This window comes from Gopherus flavomarginatus, chromosome 9 (assembly GCF_025201925.1).
Source record: "Gopherus flavomarginatus isolate rGopFla2 chromosome 9, rGopFla2.mat.asm, whole genome shotgun sequence".
In the NCBI taxonomy this organism is placed as follows: Eukaryota; Metazoa; Chordata; order Testudines; family Testudinidae; genus Gopherus; species Gopherus flavomarginatus.
Genome location: NC_066625.1, coordinates 13,174,892 through 13,196,711, shown reverse-complemented (window position 1 = coordinate 13,196,711; position 21,820 = coordinate 13,174,892). Strand labels below are relative to the sequence as shown.

At 39.9% G+C, this 21,820-nt stretch overlaps 2 protein-coding genes across 6 annotated transcripts in view; one reads left to right on the top strand and one right to left on the bottom strand.

The window, feature by feature from the left end:
* Positions 1-21,820, bottom strand: part of C9H7orf50 (chromosome 9 C7orf50 homolog) — a 202,070-nt gene that overhangs the window by 40,877 nt on the left and 139,373 nt on the right. The gene's annotated exons all lie outside the window — the stretch shown is intronic.
* GPR146 (G protein-coupled receptor 146) overlaps positions 10,768-21,820 on the top strand; it is a 69,889-nt gene continuing 58,836 nt past the window's right edge. Inside the window, exon 1 of the mRNA XM_050966363.1 lies at positions 10,768-11,332. The gene's annotated coding sequence lies outside the window, so the exon portion shown is untranslated. The remainder of the gene's footprint in view (positions 11,333-21,820) is intronic.

Below are 21,820 nucleotides of genomic sequence, written 5' to 3'. Positions count from 1 at the left end.
TGATCTTCATCCTGAAGCTTTAGGTAATCCGGATATCCTGGGCCCAGGGCCACTGAGCGCCAAAGACCTTGCACCTTTTGAGTGAAGACCAAGAATTTGAACCTTGTTTGTGTTTTTTTTCCATCAGCGTAAAGACTGAGTGGAAAGACAGAGTGTGTTATATTTCATATACTTTATGTATGCCAAATAAATATGTTAGCATGTGATATACTTATGTATTGTTATTTGCAATAATTCCATTTTCAGTATGAATAACTGTTCCATCTGCGAATCTAAAAAAACTTTAATTTCCTCCCCCACCCCCAAGACTGGAGTTTCTTAAGGTTTGCAGATGGAACAGTTATTCATACTGAAAATAGAATTATCAGAAGTAACAAAATATTTGCGTAAGTATACCACATGCTAACCTATACATTTGGCAATCATGAAGTGCATGAAATAGAATACACTGTATTAGGCAGGGAGAATCTAGTCTAAATGCACTAAGAGTACACATAGTAAAAATATGTTACGTGGCAAAAGATCAGGTTTGTATAAAAGATTCCAAGAATATTATGAAATTTTTGTCCATGACAAACTTATAGGCAATAATTCATAGAATCGTAGGACTGGATGGGACCTGGAGAGGTCATCAAAGGAAATAATCAGGTTAAAAAATCATGTGGAGAAAGATTCGCATGTGACAAAGTATGGAAGAGGGAAAGTGTGCATATGAGATACTTCAGGGGTCACCAAAATCCTAACACATAGAGGGATCCAAATAACTGAGTGAAGAGGGGAAAAGGAGAAGCTCATTATTGACATGTGGGGAAGTCTGCACAGAAGTTGAGTGTTTCCTGATGTCTCCTTGTCAATTCTCCATTCTAGTGGTTCTTCAGCTAGGGTACACAAAGCCTTCTCTGATAGCCTCCAAAATCCCCAGGCAAGGAAAACCACACTGAAGACAGGGTCTTAGGATGGGGAGTGGTCTACATGAGGATCTCTAGTCACATAAATGATTTGCTGCATGAAACAGAGAACCATTACTCTGTCCTTTACGTTTCGGTTGTGGGAAGAAAGGGCAGAGCCAGCATTCTTGACCTCTTGAGCCTCTTCTAACCTATTATATTCACCACCCCTGCCTGGATCTGTAACTTTCCTGAGTTGTCAAAAGTGACGTGTCAAAAGTATTTAAGAAGTTCATTTGCAAAGCATGTGTTCCTTATTGGAAAGGTGTCCCCAAAGACTTAGACTATGAACCAGAGTCCCCACAGGGTAGAATCCTGGGGTGAGTGTGCATAAGCAACTGAGGAAGTCGGGGGGTGGACTGGGGAGGAGATGGGGGCTCAGTATTGGCTCTAGGGCTTCGGGCAGTTGGGCTGTAGAGTCCCATATCCCAAGAAGGGGGCCAGACAGTGAGTCTGCATCCTGGGAACGTTCCTGATAGGCCAGAACTAGAGACCGTATCTGTACTCTGCCCAGGCTCAGCTGGCTCGAAAGCATTTGGGATTTAATAGCTCAGTCTGATTATAAACAGCCTGGTGACCATCCGGTAGGGTACTCAGCCAAGTCTGTAACAGGCTCCATAATACCCCCTTTAGCTTTGAGAAGGCATTTATAACAAGAGGTCAAATTTGTTAAAAATGAACCCCCATAAGGAGAATTTCAATTGTGCACCTACAGTCCCATATTTGCAAAGCAGGGAAAAATAATTCCAAGGGACATAGTTATATCTATATATCATAGCATACGGAGCCAAACTGAACACATCTGCCAACAATACAACTAACTATTCTCTGTGCCTCCTTTTTACCTATTATTAGTATAAGGCACCCAAGACTGAAACTGGAATTGCACAAAAAGATAACCAATTACAATAAAAGACTGGTTAAATTACACTTCCCTAATAAGGGCCAAACTCTCAATCAATGAATGTTTGAGAAGTGCTTTAAAATGAAAATCACAATGTAAAGGCTAAGTATCATTATTATTTTTACATGCAGAGAGAAGGAGATGTTAGATAAAACAATACCTGTACGCAATCTGATTTGCCAAAGACACCTGCTGAAAAGTGAACATTTTTCTGTCTGGATTCACATATCATACAAGTTCACTCTGACCCATCTCCCCAACCTGGTGCTTTCAAAGACTAAACTGATCTGAACAAGACAGAGACAGAAAACAGATATTTGAATAAATGAGGGAAAGTCTAAGAAAGAAGAAGATTTGCTTTGTTCTCTCAAATATTTTCTTGAGCAGAGGCTGCAGCCAGCATGCACAGGTACAAACACTTACAAAAATCAAGCTACTTGAGCATGCATTGCATTTGTATTGAAGAGGTTTTGTAACTCATACTAAAAGGAATTACTATCTAGGATGAAGGTAATTATTTTACAGGAAGAGAAGTTTTCACTTGATAAGCTGCTGTAGTATTGACTAAAATAACAATCTAGCCGTGCAAAATCAAGGAAAAACATAGTATGGAGTCATTCCTAAAATGTTTGTGAAAGATTACTATAGCAGCTGTCCAACAGAGGACACACTACGTTTAATCTAAGTTTAAAAATAATGTAATGAATGTGTTTTCTTTTCTCCTTGAGCCATGAAGCTTTCAAATAAAGTGACTGTGGCACGTCATTAGAATAGTTCTGAGAAAGAGGCCTCTTGCGTCCATCCGCATACTTACAGTAAATGCGTATCTATCTTCCCTTCCCCCACACATTCCACATATTATCAAAACACTTTTTATCCCTCTACCCACTGCTCCCATAATACAACACAAGTTGCTGCATCCATGTAACTAGGTCTAAATACAAAATCCCAGACACTGACACTTGTTTCAAGAGGAACAATTTTTGCTCTTCAGTGCCATCTGAAACAAAAGCACTGTTCTCCCTTTAGACTGGAATTTATCCTGTGTTAAGAGAGTCAGAGTTTATACATCAAGGTACCTTCTGGCAGAATAACCTATAATCCATTCTGATTAAAACATGATCCACTCAGGCTTCTGTTCAAAGTTCCCAACACATTCACTATAAACATGCTAGGAATTTTATAATTCACAGGATCTTTCTACTTACACTGAGCTTTAACACTTTCATACTAGCTTCATTGGTTTTTATAAATATATTTACTGTGGAAGGCAGGAGTTTCAGTCTTGCTAATGAACATTTGTATGCAATCTAGCTGCATACCGTACATTAGATTTAAGTATCTAAGAATGAGTGCAAACCAAAAACTCGTAGACCAACATTTTCAAATGAATTTCAAGGAGCATCCCTCCTCTCAACCCCATCAATACCCCCCTACTGCTTGCCCTCAACACTCGGTCCGCTAAATCCTCCAGCCCCACCAGTACCCCCAAAGCCATCTCCTTCCCCCCTAACTAATGCCCCCATTCAATCTCCCGGCTGCGTATAAAGCATCCAGGACTAAAACCAGAATTGCATGCACAGATAACCTATTATAACAAAACGCAGGCTAAACTACACTTCCTTGGTGCCAAAGCCTTAATATGTCATTCAATGAATGTTTGTGAAATGCTTTACAATGAAAATCACTATGTCAATGCTAAGTATCATCATTATTATTTACATGCAAAGGGAGGGGTATGTTAGATATAATACCTGTATGCAACCTGATCTGCCAAAGACACCTGATGAAAGCTAAACATTTGTTCTGTCTGACTTCACATATCATCCAAATTTACTCTGACTCATCTCCCTAATCTGGTGCTTTCAAAGACTAAACTGATCTCAACAAGACAGAGTGGCCGAAGCTGTTCATCTCTCCCTGAACACCCTCATCCACTCCTTCCTTGCTGCAGTCAGGGCCTGGGGAAGAATGAGTCATGACTTTCTTCCTGAAATAATCACCCGCCCCCAACCTTGCACCTGCCTCATGCTGTCCAGGCTCTGTGACACAACCAAGGCCCCACATTTCAATTCTCCCTCCTCCCTCATTATCATAAGCAGAAGCAGAGCATAGATCACCTACAATACAAGAATCTTGTGCATCACCCACACATGCACATCAGTCTCTCTCACTGACTTGGGGGGAGGGGGTGAAAGCTGATGCGCATGTGTGGCTGACACATGATTCTGGGTAATGTAGTTTTTATATGGGAGGAAATATTATTAAATCGGGAGTCAGGAGTTTTTTGGTTGCAAATGGGAGTCTCCCAGACATACTGGGAGTCTTGAGCAATGTCTACACTACCATTTCTATTGGCAAAACTTATGTTGCTCAGTGGCGTGAATACTCCATCCCCTTGAATGCCATAAGTTACACAGGCATAAGCTGCAGTGTGCACAGTGCTATGTCTCCCGCTGCTCGGTGGGGGTGGTTTAATTATGTCAACAAGAGAGCTCTCTCCTGTCGGCATAGAGCGGCTACACGAGCAATCTTACACTGGCACAGCTGCATGGATACAGCTGTGTCACTTTTCCGAGCAGCAGCCATGTTAGTCTGTATCCGCAAAAAGAACAGGAGTACTTGTGGCACTTTAGAGACCAACAAATTTATTTGAGCATAAGCTTCCGTGGACTACAGCCCACTTCATCAGATGCATAGAATGGAACATATAGTAAGGAGATAATATACACACATACAGAGAATATGAAAATGTGAAAGTTGTCCTACCAATTCTAAGAGGCTAATTAATTATGAGAAAAATGTTTTGTAGCGATAATCAAGATAGCCTATTACAGATAGTTAGACAAGAGGTGTGAGAATACTTAACAGGGGGAAATAGATTCAATGTGTGTAATTGCTCAGCCATTCCCAGTTTCTATTCAAGCCTAAACTGATGGTGTCTAATTTGCATATTAATTCAAGTTCAGCAGTTTCTCGCTGGAGTCTGTTTTTGAAGCTTTTCTGTTGCAAAACTGCCACCTTTAAGTCTGTTACTGAGTGGCCAGAGAGGTTGAAGTGTTCTCCTACTGGTTTTTGAATGTTATGATTCCTGACGTCAGATTTGTGTCCATTTATTCTTTTGCATAGAGATTGTCCGGTTTGGTCAATGTACATGGCAGAGAGGCATTGCTGGCGCATGATGGCATATATCACATTGGTAGATGTGCAGGTGAACGAGCCCCTGATGGTGTGGCTGATGTGATTAGGTCTCATGATGATGTGACTTGAATAGATATGTGGACAGAGTTGGCATCAGGCTTTGTTGCAAGGATAGGTTCCTGGGTTAGTGTTTTTGTTCTGTGGTGTGTGGTTGCTGGTGAGTATTTGCTTCAGGTTGGGGGGCTATCTGTAAACTCTGTAGTTTAGACATAAATTCTGCACGAAGATTGGATTTGAATCCAAGTTCCTGAAAGTTTGAGGAGTGGTTCAGATTCAGAGTTTTGGTGTGGTCTCATCTTTATTTAAAGAACAACAAAAATAAATCATGATTTCACTTGTTTTATTTAGATTATAAATGATTCAAGCTGTCTTTTTCCATTTTTGTAAAGTGACATGATAATTGGTGGTGCTTTTTTTGAAAAATATAATAATAATTATAATGTAAATCCACATATGAGCATGTGATACATTTGTTTGTTGAGGTGATAAATTTAAAACGCATGCAATACATTTGCGTATTTGCAAAGCCTGCTGCCAGCTATTATACCACCTTAGTCTGTGAACTCATTAGGTCTCAATCTAAACAAAGTCAGGCTAGGTTAGCGCTTGAATGAAAGACAACTGGAGAAAACCCTGTGGGTTTTGTGATAAAGGAGGTGACACTCTTCAACTTGGAGTTTTTCCTGAACCAATGCCCTGAGAAGGTGTTATAGGGCATTTTGCCACCAGGTGTGCCATCTTTTAAATAAGACAAACAAAAAGTTCCTAACCATTTGTGCTCACTGAAGAGCCAGGGCACTTTCTGCAAGAGTAAGGAAGGATGCTAGCTCTGATGTCTTCACCAAATTCCTATTTGGGTAACTAGTTTCTGTCTATTGTAACTTAAAATGCCCCTTGCATTTGCAATTACATATAGTTGTCTCTATTTCTTCATTTCTTCTCTTATGTTGTTCAATGGTGTTGCACTTGTTTCACTCCAGAGGTGGCTACATTTCAATGGTGGGCAAAATGATTCCTATATATAACTATAAAATAACTTTGTGCAATATTTCCAGATAATACTTTCATAATAAAAAGATTTCAAAAATTATGCATTGGGAAACCACTATCCATATAAAAATCATCACTGAGAGTGGCTACTATCATTTACTCTCACCTAATTCAGTCACAGCCTTTCAGAAACCGCTTCGATCTATAAAACATGACAGCAATGCTAAAATTTGTTGATGAAAATGAAAACATTGTGTATATATAAGGAAACCATAAAATGGTAAGGGACTAGCTAGCTCTGTACGCTGATAATACAAGATGGAACAATATGTCTCTGAGTCACTGATTATAATTTGAAACAGGTCTGTAACAACTAAAAGGCCCTACACGCTGACAGCTACTGAACAGGCTTTGATAAGAGAATTAGTGGTTTCAGTTTAGTTCCTAGCTGACAGATAGTTACATCATAACTGGCAACCTTACTGGCTGACTAAGACGACAGGCTAAGGACTGAATGGGCAAAGAGACAGTAAAATACCATCACCCTCACAGAGATGGTCCTTCTAGGACACAATTGAGGAACATTGGTTGGGCAGTGTGGGGAAACTCACACAATACACCGTTCATGCCACAGTACCCAGTGCAACAGCAGCTAGGAACTCAGCAAATCACATAAGGCCATCTACATTAAACCACTTCCTCTCACCAAAAATAACAAAGAGAGAAAAACATTAAAATCGTACATGAATGTTTCCTATTTGGTATAACTTTCCATCCTACGCTTAAGCTAGTCAGACTTGGGCTGTAGTGGTCTGTCAGGAAGAATCAGTTTCAAAAGTCCTCAGGTGAGGAAGCCCTGCTGCTTATGAGAGTGTATAAAACCAGGAACCAACAACAAGAGCCTCCTAGTAGATCTTAGCTAACACTCCACCATACAATCTATCCAACACAGCTGGCAGATCTTTTACAGCTTCAACGATTATCACCAGCACTTTAAACTGCACTCAGAAATGAAAAGGAAGCCAATGGGAAGACTTGAAGAGCTATGTGCTCATAGTGGCTATTTAGGGGTTGAATAAAATGCTGTGTCAACAGGAACAACTGCAGATTTACATCTGTGAAGCAGGAGAAAGTCAGAAGTGCTTGTCTGTTCATGTGCCCATCACTCCATCAAAAACTTCCATCACTTCTATCAAAAACTAACAGATGGAAGACCTGGCCAGTAAGATTAATATAATACAGCAGTGTTTCCCAAACTTGGGATGCTGCTTGTGTAGGGAAAGCCCCTGGTGGGCCGGGCTGGTTTGTTTACCTGCAGGTCCGGCTGATTGTGGCTCCCACTGGCCGCAGTTCGCTGCTCCAGGCCAATGGGGGCTGCAGGAAGCAGCACGGGCCGAGGGACGTACTGTCCGCCACTTCCAGCAGCTCGTATTGGCCAGGAGCAGCCAACTGTGGCCAGTGGAAGCTGCGATCAGCCGAACCGGCGAACGTGGCAGGTAAACAAACTGGCCTGGCCCCCCAGGGGCTTTCCCTACACAAGCGGCATCCCAAGTTTGGGAAACACTGTAATACAGTAAACTCAATGCAATTATAATAAGGGTACATCTATGATTAATTCTGTCATGTCTCCCCATAACAAGAAATATATATTTGAAGAATAACTGGTAGAAAGATGTATGGTAGATCGAGTTTTGTTTCTCATATTTCCATAGTACAAAGGAGACGGTGCATTTTACGATTAGCTGAACGTATGGTTTTAGGTACAAGAGACTGTACTGGACTACACTGCAAAATGAAAGTGGTTTTGCTTGAAACTAGATTTTTTCTCATTACCTACTTTCCAGAATGACCATTAATCTAAAACTCAGGCCACCTGACACTTAGATAATACTCAGGACATTATTGTAAAGGCCCATGATCCTTGCCCACCTGCTTCAGGATTCCCACCTTTTCACTGTCACTGTTACTGTTGTGTGATGGCAACAAAACAGAGTTTATTAAACTTGTGATCTCTGAAGATGAGACTATGGCTGGGGAACCTAATTTTTATTCATACAGGCTTCCCAGTTATTACAAATTAGGCTCTGGGTCACAACTGTCTTGAGGCTGTGTTCTTTGTTACTTGTGCTGCTTGCCAACCCGTTCTATGTGATGTCCTTGTCAACCCCTGGCAACAACAAGCACAAACAGAGCCAAGTGACTGCACATTTAGCTGCTCCATCGTGGCCAAGAACATACAGATTTCTACTGCTGCAGAGTACTGTGTCAGGGCCCCATTAGGAATGTAGGAGAACTACTTGTGGCTCACTGACTGCAGTTCCGTCACCCTTACGGAATTGGAAGTGATTACAAAGAATGGGGAGGAACAGAGGATGAGAAACAACACAAAGGAGACTCACCAGACACACAATGCTAAAGACAAGAAAGAGCATCACAAAATGGCATGAAAAAGGGAGGAAGCCAAATTCACCGTTGATGCAGTTGGATCCAGCTTCACAAAAGTCAATGGAGTTGCACCCTTTTCTGCTAGCACACAGCGGAGGACAACAGGGGAATGGAAGACCATGGGCAAGGATGAAGAGATATGACAGAGTTAAAGGAAGCACCAACCCAAGTTCAGGTGAACAAATCTTAACATGATCAACAGTGACAAATATGCTGAGGACACAACAGATATCCCCAAAGAGGAAGAAGAGAAAGGACTCCCACTTTGCTCCTGGCAGAAGAATTGTATTGCCTTGGTCTTCGGTTTTAATCAGTATCATCAGTGTTATTCCCATTATTTTCAAACAGTGATGCCAAAAGGGGCTTGTTTACACTAGTGACCAAAAATATGATTAATTTCATTTTAAAATGAAGTCTTTGCCACCCAATTTTAAAGTCAGAGTAGCTAAAACATTCACTGTCTTCCTTCACACTCAAAACACCAAACACCGACAGATTTGTGACCATTTTCCAGCTAAAAAATTCCAACACCTATAAATATAATTTAAAAGATGCAAAGAACCAGACCGAAGTTATACAACTCTCAAAAGCACAGTTAATAATGAAAAGGTTGATATATGATTTATTAATTGAGGCGTTGCCAAACAATTACACTGTAATTATAACTACAGAAACTATATAAAAAACCTCACGATCTTACCAACTTCTTTAAAACATTTTCTATAGTTCACCACCTTATGAACAGAGAAAGTATGAGCATAAAGAGCTTTTTAAATTTCATGAAGATACAGAAAGCAGACTTGAAATAAAAGTAACTCCCTCCCCCAACCAGTACGCCTTCCAACAGATGGACATTTACTTTATAAAGAAAATAGATTTTTATTGGATTTTTAGGCCTATAATAATATTCTTAGAATCAAAATAAATATATTAAAAAATGTACAAACAGTATCTGGACAAAGGAAAAATATTTTTAAAGTGACACATTGTTTAAAGAAATAAACTGCTGTTTCTTTAAAAATAATTTTCATAAAAGCTAAATCGTCCTTAGAATCTTACAACTATTGGCAACAGAAACACTGGGATGAAATTACATTAACGTGATTTGGAAAGGTTTCTATAGATGCAATTCAGGCAGAAAAACCTCAAATACGTTCTGCATAAAGCCAGATTTAAATGAGAACAAGCTTTTGTGTCTTTCTGATCCAGGAAAGGATTCCTTCAGCTATTGTATACCTGAAGGGAGGAAAAGTGCATGCGTACACACAGAGATAAATAGAATCTACTGTATCTCTCAAACACAAGAGGCAGGTATAATTTGCAATTAAAATTAAATAATCAGGCATGCAATTTCACCAGCATCAAAATGTAGCCAATTAAAAGCGTTAACTATTTAATATATCTGCATACATGCTTCTGAAGAGTACACAAAATGTCATCAATAAGAAATGCTGAATTTCTTTAGTAAATTTTTTTAGTAAATTTAAATTAAATAGAAGAGTTTAAGTGCACATGGGAGAAAAATATTTGCAAAAACTATTACGTCAATTAAATTCCACTAGAATTTATATTACTTTAAAGTGATATGAACTGAAACTGATCAAGTTCTGAAACCTGAATTAGTATTTTATTTCCCAATTTCTATCAGTCATACTTCAGTGTCATTACTCTGAACACAACACAGGCCTAAGGAACAACAACAAGCAGTCTTGCAAATGCAGCTTTGCTTAGCCTGTAACTATGGCACTGACAGGAATCTGTACTTATCTGCAGTAGTATTTTACTTCCTCCCTTACCATGGTTTGCTTAATTAAACCAACTCATTCTGATTAAATGGCAATGCAGCAGAAGACAGAACAAGATCAGAAAAACATTTTTACCCACTTATTTGGTACTTAGATTTGTAAAATTACTCCATCCTCTGCTAGCCCCCGCAAAGAATAAATGAACAGAATGATTTTAAATAAAAGGAGTCTGAGATTGTTATGGGAACATTTGAACAAACAACAAAGTATTCAGCACTTGCATCACTTAAAGTTTTCTCTTTAAGGATGCGGATAAAATTACCCCAAATATTGAACAGCTTTAGACTTAGGAAAGGTAGAAACAGAATAAGATGTTTTGAAGTTCTTGCTGAAGAAGAAAACAAGAGCTTGGTCTCCTCCAATGAAAGAAGTACCACAGAGAGTAGGCAGGTTGCCAGGCAAACTCGGCAGCGTGACCGCACTGCATTGAGTTTCTTTAATGAAAGCCAGGAAAGAACACATTACACAGTGTTTCTTCTGAGAACTAGCTAGCCTCCAGTGATTGAAATCAATAAAAACAGTCGGCATGGGGCCCAGTGGGGGAAGAGAGAAATCTCTACTACAGCATTCAGTTTGCTTTCCACTTTCTCCGTCTTCCTAAAGTTAAACTTTGAACACCGAGACAAACTACATTTTCAGCACTCAGACGATTTTGAGAGGGATGGTGGGAAGATAATGTTTTAATTTTCCTTCTGCTTTCTATGCTCCTTCTGCTCTCTTACGGAGTTCACAAAATGAAAGAGTTGTTTTTAATTTGAATCCTGCCTGGAAAAACTTCTATGGACAAGTGCATCATCCTACACTTCAGAAAAGGGATGAATTTTACAGTGAAAGGATGTTAAGTGGTGAAAGAGAAAAGAAAAAATGGAATCTTATTCAGCAAAAAGTACAGTCACTGGCTAGAACGTCAACCACTGCTGTGAAAGCTTCTGAAACTGCATTCAAAAGAGTAAGACCATTGCAATACACAGTCTAAAGCAGCTGAAACTTATAAAAATACATGCTCAACGCAAAAGACAGGATCACAAGGAAAACAGTGGGTAAGTTGGTGCTGTTTTTAATGATTCAGTCTCTCAAGTTTGAAATCAACAATGCACATTTCCACTGTAGTTTCTATAAAAAGTTTTAAGTGTTTTCTTGTTAACTCAGCTCTCTGAAGACTGAATATTTAAAGTTACATACTATTTAATGATTATATTAAAGTTACATACTATTTAATGATTTATACCATTTTAAAATTCTGCTAGGTCACTGATCTTCACAGAGAATTATCAAATATTCACAGAATATATTTCCTTGGGTTTTTGTGTTTAGTTTTGTTTATTGACAAGGTATGATCAGGCCATTACGCAACTCCACCCGCTCCAGTGTTCCATGCTCTTGGAGGTCTGTTTGCTATTTTAATTATGAAACACTGCAGGGACCACAAGTTGAAACTGAACTGAATTTGAGAAACTGCCAGTAATGAAGTTCTAATATGGCAGATATGCATTTGTTTGACTTATTTTACAGAGCCCTTAATCATCATAACAGCTACACTACATACCTAAACTGAGTTCTGTGTGCTGATTTAAAACACAAATTATAGCAAATTGTATATATGTTGGTCAGTCTCAACTGACATCAACATGTACATACAAGGTATCTTTTAAAGGCATTTCTAAATCATTTATTATTACACCCAAGGTGGCTTTTTTTTGGTTGATATATTGTTTGAAAAATGTTATATAGGTATACTCAGCACTTTAAACATTCAGCCATAATAACTGACATAGCATTTCACAGGGAGATACTAGCAGAAAGTGGTGCAGACAGATTACTAATGCAGAAAACCCTTTAGATTATAATGAGACTATGATAAGGGATCGATTCTGACCACAGCAAGGATGAGCAAAAATGCTGAGTATGCATCTTCTTTCATAGTGTTCCGGCTAGGCTTGGAGAGCCACTGTACCTTAATGTGGGGGTGCCCTTTGAGCAAAAGCACCATACATGCCCTCTATGCTGGCTAGCACTTGCTGGTGACAGCAACATATATGCTGACCTATTGCAGGTGGGATGAGGGAGGAACTGGGTTCCTCTAAAGTCCCCTGAGGAATGTGTCGTGTGGGCTGGTGCAATAAGTATCTGCACCCATCCAGCACAATCCTGCAAATTATAGAGGGAGCATGCCTGAATGACTGTAGGGGTGAAGGATGGGAAGAAGAGACTTTCTGTGCCTTCCCACTTGTGCTTCAGCAGGCTGTATTCATCCGTTGGTGCCTTAAAACATGTTCAAAGCAGGGAACCTCATTTATGTCAAGGATGAATTTTAAGGAATACTACATGATGTGAAGCTCATTCTAACTGTTGGAAGTAACTGAAAAATGAAAGTTTGTTTTTTTTAAATCCTTTTGGTTAATTTTATGAAGCTAAGAAAACTACACTGGTGACAGTTTTGACAAGCCGTATGACATTCTCAATGATCTTTTATAATCTTCTTAAAAATACAAATGTTTGACTATCCACATTGAAGGATCATTTCTTAAGACAGTGTTAGCTGAGGTTTAGGTCCTGGTCATTTGTAAAGTCATATTTTTTGCATGCAAATGAGGTAATTATAGGTGCAAATTAGTAGCTAGGTGTGCAATTATCTGCTTTGCTTGCACATCTGTGGAATTTTGTTGATACAACAGGTGCATGCACATTGTGCAGCAGCACCCATTGTTCCTTCTTTGGAAACTTGGCCTTTTATGGCCACTTTATTGTTTCCATTCTATGAAAATACAAAAGACATTAAATCTTGCAAGTTACCAGTCTAACAATGGAATTTGGTTAAAGTCTCCATAACTGAACTGAGGAGCTGTTACTTTTGCACAAGTATTTACTTAAATATTTTTAAAGCACATATATTTTCAATCAAATGTTGGAAATAGCTTAGGTAATAATTTCTGAGGTAGCAACACATCAAATTTTTTTTTCATTGTTCCAAGCTTCAGTACCATATACAAAAAAAGATACCTGGCAGAGCAGCTGGTCAACATATAATTAAGTAACATCCATTAAAAATAAAAGAACATGGTTACATACAATTCATCATAGTGACAATATTGCTAGTTTTTGACACATGCCCAGCTACCCCAAATTCTACTCTTTCCCCTAACCACTCATCCAACAATGCTTTCCTTGTTTTGTCCTTTGCCTCCGTAGGCCACCCTGAGCAAATGACAACACCTAAGGTTAAGGAATGTTGGCGGTCACTCCCACAACAAATGAACTAGCACTTTTTCTACTACTCTTACAGCAAAATACACACCTATGCAGAGGGGCCTATGTGCCACATAAATCCCACTTAAGTCTTCAAAACAGAGCTTAAATGTGACTTAAGTAATACAAATGGCTTGCACTGTCCTTCTGTTTGAGGTGAATTTCACATACCCCTCACCACTCTTCTCTTAAGTAGCTCTCTGAAAAGTCTAAGGCCTGGTCTACACTGAGTTAGGTTGATGTAAGGCAGCTTACGTTGACCTAATTGTGTCTGTGAACGCACTACAGCCTTGCTCCCGCTGATGTAAGTGCCCTACTACGTCAACATCATAACTCCACCTCCATGAGAGGTGTAAGGTTTATGTCAGTGTAGTTATGGCGACCAAGTGTCCATGTAGACATTGTGGGTTACTTACATCGGCTGTTGACTTGTCATTCTTGTCAACTGACAAAAAGGCTGCTCACAGCTTGTGCTGTCATCTCAGGGCAGATGAGGGGCTTCCCACTCTGAGCCGGGCTGCCCCTAAGGTGCCGGCATCCCACTTGGAGCCAGGCACCTGCCGGGAGCCCGGGTGGCTGCTGAGTTCCTGGCGGGGATCCAAGAGCCCAGGTGGTTGCCATGTGCCAGCAGAGAATGAGGAGTTTGGGGGGCAACTGGGTTCCCAGCGGGGAGCTGCAAACCGAGTTGACAGCCCAGGTTCTCAGCCTCCCACACTGCCCCTCTGACATCAGTGGAAACGCTCCTGGTGAGGACCTGCACCACCGAAAGAAGGATGGTAGTGTGGTCATGAACCACCGCAGTAATTACCTCCCATTTAAAGAGATGAATAACCAGGCTTGGCTGAAACACTATATTTGTCTATATTGAGTGGAGAAAGAATGTTTTGGTCTCTTTCAGATGAACATGATCTGACACTTCTTGATCATCATAAGACTTCTGGACATCTTGGCCCACATCCTCCAAGGTATTCAGGCATCTAGTTTGCATTGATTTGAATTGGAAACACCGAAATACCTTTGAGGATCTGTGACCTCCTACTTATACTGGTGGTTCATGTTGATGGCATTAGATGGATTCAACTGAGCACTTTCAGTTTTCCTGTGATGTCATTAAACAGCGGACGGACTCTTAAACTGATTGGTTTTCTGCAGTTTATCTACTTTAATATATAGACAAGCTGTAGTAAAAAATGGTTCGAGAGGACACAATTTTCTTCTACATACTGAAAAGTTAATGAAGGCATGAGACTGTAATTATTAAATGAAAGATGAAGGGCAGTTTTCTCTAGGCAAGATAGTTTTCTGCAACTGCTGTATACAGAGTCCTGATATTTCACTTAGGAAGAAATGAATTGTTGTTGTAAAAGGTAATGAGTTTCACATTTTTGCATACTTTTTAAAAAGTATCTACTTAATTATTAATCTGTCATCATTAGTCTCAGCTCCAGAATTCAACAGAATATGTAACTAGGGGAAATTAGTGCTCTGGGATTCATTCTCTACTGTCATCTCTCTAACTGTACATCCTTCCACCTAAATTAAGAGAAAGGATTACCTAACTGTAGAGTGACAAATTACTAATTTGAGAGAACAAGGACCTCTATAATTTGATTTATTAGGGACTTTTAAATAACTATTTAAATATTCTACCATTTATTCCTTATAATTACCATACTTATGTGTATTTCTATTTGCCATAGCCCAAATATCAGACAAAGCACCAAAATGGACTAAAAAACAAATAGTGAGGGCAATTTTACATTATGGGAATTCATTTTTTAGCAAAATTAACTTGTTCTATAACCTCCCAATTCACTATTCTACATCTCTGATCTAAAATTCTCACAATAATAGCTAGAGTACAATGGACCTGATTGTGCATTGCCCAGCACATTCAGACCAGTGCAAGCGGCACAAAAAATCCTACCATTGTGAACTGTACCATTCAGAACTACCATACTCACCTTGCACACACTTTACAACAGGATAAATGCCTGCCTGTGGTCCAGGGAGCTGGAGAATTGGGGCCAATTTTAATCAAAACAAGGAACTGCTGTAGGAGCATGTTCCAGCATTTACATTTGACTTTGGGTATGTCTAATAATAACTGGATACAAATGATTCAGTTTCTCGCTGCTAATTTTTCAGTGGACATGTTCTGTGCTCAAACATATGTGGTTTCTATGGATTTCAATGGGAACCTTTGAAGCACACCTGAGACCTTGGAACTTTAAACTCAAGAAAACAAACACAGCAAAAACTGCTGCTTATGGCTCATGCACTGAGCAAGATTTCTAAGAGTCTATACTAAAGTTTCTTAGATTTTCTAGCTTCTTCTGGATCTGTTATTCTCTCATCCAATCCAAAATTATCAACTCCAAATGGTTACATCTTATTAAAAGAATGATTGGTGGCAACTCTATAGCTAATGTAGACTCTGAATACTATGTTGCATTGGTTTCAAAAAGAGATTCTTAGACATTTGAGGACCTGAGTAAAAGCTCCATCTCAGAACAGAGGTACAATTCCTGCCTTCTTCCACCATAAGAGAGGTTGCTCTTTGAGGAACCTTCATATGAAACTTTAAAAACATCAGGAGAGCAAGAGAAGAATTGAATTATCTTGATATAGATTTTGATCAGATTATGTACTTCTGTAGTGCACTCATAAGCTATGAGAGAAGGTCTCCTTGAAAGTCCTCTGGAAAAATATATCCATTTTATTCTGTATTTGAAGATGCATTGGAATTAAAGTGTAATCTGTTCCCAAAATACCAGATTTCTCTATTAAGTTTTTACGTTTTCTGCTCTTGCTAGTTCTCTGAGAACTGTCTGTGACACTAACCTGAAAACTCTCTACATTTACTACATAGTACTAGAACACTAAAATGACATCTGTTTTTCATAGCATCAGGTGTACCTTCATTATGTTTCTGTGAGGCAGAGCAGAAAATTGAAAACCAATTATGATTTAAGACCCCAAATTAAAACCTGTCGACTGTTAAGTAAAAATAGTCAATAAAACTTGTTTGCCTTTCAACAGACATACTGAAGTAGTTTGCAGTGTTGTTATAGCCATGTTGGTCCCAGGACATTAGAGAGACAATGTGGGTGAGGTAGTAGTATTTTTTACTGGAAGAAGAGCTCTGTGTAGCTCGAAAGCTTGTCTCATTCACTAACAGAAGTTGGTCCAATAAAAGATACCCCCTCATCCATCTTGCCTCTCTAACGCCTCTGAAGTAGATCATTGTAACTAGCATAAAAAGCAAGGATTTATAAAAACAAACAAAACAAAAAACCAAAACCACCCCCCCACAAACCACAGAATCAAAAAGAGTCAGTCTTTTTCAGTTATGCTAAAACTTACCTTATCCTAAAACATCTTCTACCTCGCTACAGAACATTTTCAATTATAAACATAAATATTAACTGTTTAATTCACAGGTATGAAAGTTATTTCCTGATTTCAGTTTGGAACATTCTATTTCTGAAAATTAATCTTTACACCTTTGTGGTAGAGGAAGTCACATAGTTTTCTTTGAGCTCATAGCTCATATTAGCTAGAGTATCAAACAAATCCCTGAATGAATATTACGCAAGGGGAAGAAATGTATATTGTAATAATTTTATATAGGAGTCATTGACCAGGGCTCCACTGTGCTAGGCCATGTACAAACAGAGAAGAAAAAGATGATCAGTGCCCAGAGAGTCTACAGTCAAAGCATTAAACAAGATGCAACAGGTGGATACAGACAGAAAGATGGAGTAACGCATGGAAACAATGAGACAAAACTGATCAGCATGATAGGCAGTGGTCTCAGCACACCAGCTCCCTATTTGTCGTTACGTTTTTTGTAGGCATCACAGTAGAGTTTAATGAGGAATTTGAAGGAGGTTACTTTGCAGATGTTTATGGGTAGCTCCTCCTATGTATGAGCAGCAGCATGTTGGGGGAGGAGAGGAAGCACACAGGTGCTTCTTAGAAAATTTAAGCAGTGGGTGCAGGAGGCTGGCATTATGGGTTGAGCAGAGGCAAGAGAGTCGACATCTTGATGGTGAATGAAAGCTGAGAAAGGCTGTATGTTATGCAGAAAAAATAAGCAAGAGTTAGATGTAGCATGGATGTGAAGACCTAGAAGGGGGCCTGAGTCAAAAATGACACCCAGGGTACACGCCTGAGTGCCAGGCAGGATAGTGGTGTTGACCACACTAACAGAGAAAGGAGGTAATGGGGAGGGGCTTGGGAGAGAAGATGGGAAGCTCGGTTTTGGCCATGTTGTACTTGAGCTGATGGCTAGACATCCAACAGGAGATGCCAGACACAGGCATAGACTGTAGTTGAACAGAAGGAGACAGGTTTGGAGTAGACAGGTAGATCTGTGAGTCATCAGCATACAGATGGTAGTTGAATTTGGGTTTGCGAATGAGATTGCCGAGAAATAAGGTGTAGAGGAAGAATAGAAAGGGATCAAAGGTAGAACCCTGTGGAACCCTCAGAGAAAGTTGGAGGGAGGATGAAGGGGATTGTCCAAAGAACTCACCGAACAAGTGATTAGAGAGGTAGGAGGAGAACAAGGAGAGGCCAGAGTCGCTGAAGTGAAGGGAGTACATGGTTCAAGAAGAACATGGTTGATGGTGGCAAAGGATATTAGAGCCTTTGGCAAGAGCAATTTCAATGCAGTGCATGGAGTTGAAACTAGATTCAAGAGGGTCTAGGAGGGGAGGAACTCCAGACCCTGATTGCTGACACCACGTTCAAAGAGTTTAGAGAGGAAAGGGAGAAGAGAGATGAGGCGGTAGTTGAAGACAAGCTCAAGGGAGAGGGAAAGCCATACTGTATTCTGTCACTCTTGAAGAAATTGGCAAGATCGTGCGCAGAGAGGAGTGGAGGCAAAAGGAGGGGAGGGTTCGAGGAGTGAGTAAAGACAGTGAAAAGGCAGCTGGGGCAGTGAGTCTGGGGTTCAGTGAAGCTGGAGAAGTAGAGTTGTTTAGCAAGGAACATGGCATAGAGAAGTGGCAGGAACAGAAGAGAAGAATTGCAATAACCCCACCAACATCTGATCCAGGGAGGGCATATGAGAAAAGGAGACACCTCCACAAGAGAAGGCAGACGCAGATGCAGTGCCTGATGAAGGGACTTAGGTCTCTGTGAGAGCCAAGAGACAGAGGGAGCGAGACAGAAAATGAATGACTGAAATCATTTGAGACACTGAGAAGGCATTTCTGATACAGCAAGAAAGTGGAGGGAGGAAGGGAAGGAGGGAAAGGTGTGATGTTAAGAATAGGGGAAGGAGAGGGGCAGAGGTGGTGGCAGAGACACGTGTGGAAAGTGGAGGGGGTGGGGATGGAGGGAGCACCACAATTGGGGCAAATGTCATCAGAAGTCAGCAGACAACAGAGGTTGTGCTTGTGGGATCTGCATTTCTGCTGGTGGGAGAAGGGGGGAAGAAAGCAGGTGGGAACTGCTGGTGGTAAGAGGGATGGGGAAATGGAACCAGTAGGCGGGAGGAAGGGATACAGATCTATGGATGCAGAAGAGGGGTGTGTCATGGGGGAGTGAGCAGATGGACAAAAAGGAAAATAATAGAAGAATGTTGTGAAGGTAATGCTAGCACAGCTGTCCTTCAAGTAGATGGGGATGTGTTGCCTCTTCCTGCTAGGGAGGGAGAAAAATGAAGCAAGCCTGCACCACTGGGAAGTCTGAGGGGAGAGGAACAAGGGGAAATGGAGCAGCTCACCAGGGCACAAGATAGAGCAGTTTTCATACCATATAAACCTCACATGTTTTCAACAACATTACATAAACACTTCTTCTTACACCAAGGAGACAAACAATTTATTTCTGGATCATATCTATTTGGTCTTTAGTGATTTGTTTGTTCAATTCTTTTCTTGCTTTAGATGATGTCCTTTGGCAGCTGGAGCTATTATTTCCTGGATCACAGGGTTTAACTATTCAGCAAATGCACTGACATCCCTGCCCAAAGAGAACTGCAGAGCAAATCCAGGAAACACAAACACTAGCAGCCGAGGAAATAACTAGAATCCAAGCGGAGTTCTAAGCTTTTCTAGCCATGTCAATTTCTCTCTGTAGTGGCAAGATGCTGGTTTGCTTTCTGTATTTTAAAATGGGGTTGTGATCAATAAAACCTCCACTCTCAGCCCCTGCAATTTCTGCTCTAAGTAGTCGGCAGATTAAACTTCTGTTCGTTTTTTTAAAAGGATTCACACTCTTGCCTGCTACTTTTGGATGGGTAGCTGCACAACAGTTGTTAAACTGCAGAGTACTGCAGTGTTCTAATAATTAGAACAGACTGTATGACTGGCTACAAAGAAAATATGACTTTTGTTATGAGAGGGTAACATTACCAAAGTAAACTAAGGTTTTTAGTTGATAGACTTCCTCTCTTCCTGCAATTTAGAAAAGCAGGATTATACTAAACTGATGACTATATTAAAATAAAGTAGAACTTTAATCCTTAAGTATTTTTTGTGAGCAACATTTTTTTAATTGATCCTTCAGATCTAGGGATTTTTTTTAACAACACTGAAGGCTTAATTTTAATAAAATATGATATAATTAAGAACCTAGCCCAATAGAGAGAATTTGATGTTTACATATACTAAAATACAACAGCATCTGGGTAGTGTGATTAAAGTGGTTAAAGCTGCTCTGTTCTCCATTTGCCATCTGTTGCCATCCTTTGCCTTATACGTTTCCTCTCATCTCATTCCTGTTTAGTACAGGTCTACGCTACCGGTTAAGTTAATCAAACTTATGTCACTCATGGTTTGTGAAAAAGCACCCCTACCACGAGCAATACAAGTTTCACGCTGTCCACACCAGTGCTATGTTGGTGGGAGATGCTCTCCCGCCAACATAGCTTACGTTTCTCGCCAAGATGGAGTAATTATGCCGACGGGAGAATGCTGCATCAGTGCAGCTGCGCCAATGTAGACTTAGAATAATAGAAGATTAGGGTTGGAAGAGACCTCAGGAGGTCATCTAGTTCAACCCCCTGCTCAAAGCAGGACCAACCCCAACTAAAGCATCCCAGCCAGGTCTTTGTCAAGCTGGGCTTAAAAACCTCTAAGGATGGAGATTCCACCACCTCCCAAGGTAACCCAATTCCAGTGCTTCACCACCCTCCTAGTGAAATAGTGTTTCCTAATATCCAACCCAGACCTCCCCCACTGCAACTTGAGACCATTGCTTCTTGTTCTGTCATCTGCCACCACTTGCCCTTAGAGAAGTTCCCTCTCTGAAGTGCTAATTCAGCTCAGTATACTACTGGAAGCCAGAGGCAATGCCAGGTTGACTGAGGTTAAAATCAAGTAACAGATTAAAGATTCTGCATTATAAAACAGAGCATGTAATAACTATTGAACCAAGGAATTAGAATGGATCTATCTTTATTATTTACTGAGCATGGACAATGTGCTTTGTGCTGTACAGAACTGAAGAAGATAGTCCTCAGTATAATCAGTGTTTGAAAGATGTTACCTGGCATGCCGGAACAATTTGTACAGTGGGGGTGCTGAGAGCCATTAGAGCAAACTGTAAACCTTGTATACGATGGAAACCACTTCAAACCAGGGGATGCTGCAGTCCCCTAGTTCCAGCACCTATGGTTGCTACCCATTTGAAATGTACTTTATATACATATTTCTGATTTTTCCATGCTATAAAGCTGCTCATTGTCTGTTGAAATTAATCATGCTAATCTGAGGAAAAGGAATTCATTCACGGTTTCCCTTTAAACAACACAAAACAAATGAGAGCAGAACTACATCTATCCCATCTCAAATCTATATAATGTTCTTCAGAGTTCTTCATTCAGCTACCTAGTGACTAGATATTTTAGGACACTGCTGCATGTTAGTTATTCCTCTAAAGGAGTGAAATATTTTCACCTTTAGCTGTTTTGTAATTAAGTCAGTGTCAGGGTGATAGAATACAAAGTAGTGATGCACTGGGCCATAGATATCCTTTCTGGTTAAAACGCACTCATCGGGAGATATGTTGCCACAATATGAAAATAATGTAGAGCTGCCTGAAATGCCTGTTTTTATTTGCAGTGCAGCCAAAAAATCTTTAATAAGAGTCATTTATGTATCTTAGGAAGAGGAGTACAGGGAAAAAAGATTATGAAAGTGGAATAAATACTTTCAAAGTTTATTAGATATAATAGTTCACTCAGAAAAATTGATATTTTCTTCAGTAATTGAATTTTGTTGTATTACCTTAGTTCTGACTTATAAATGTATTCTTTTTATTTAAAT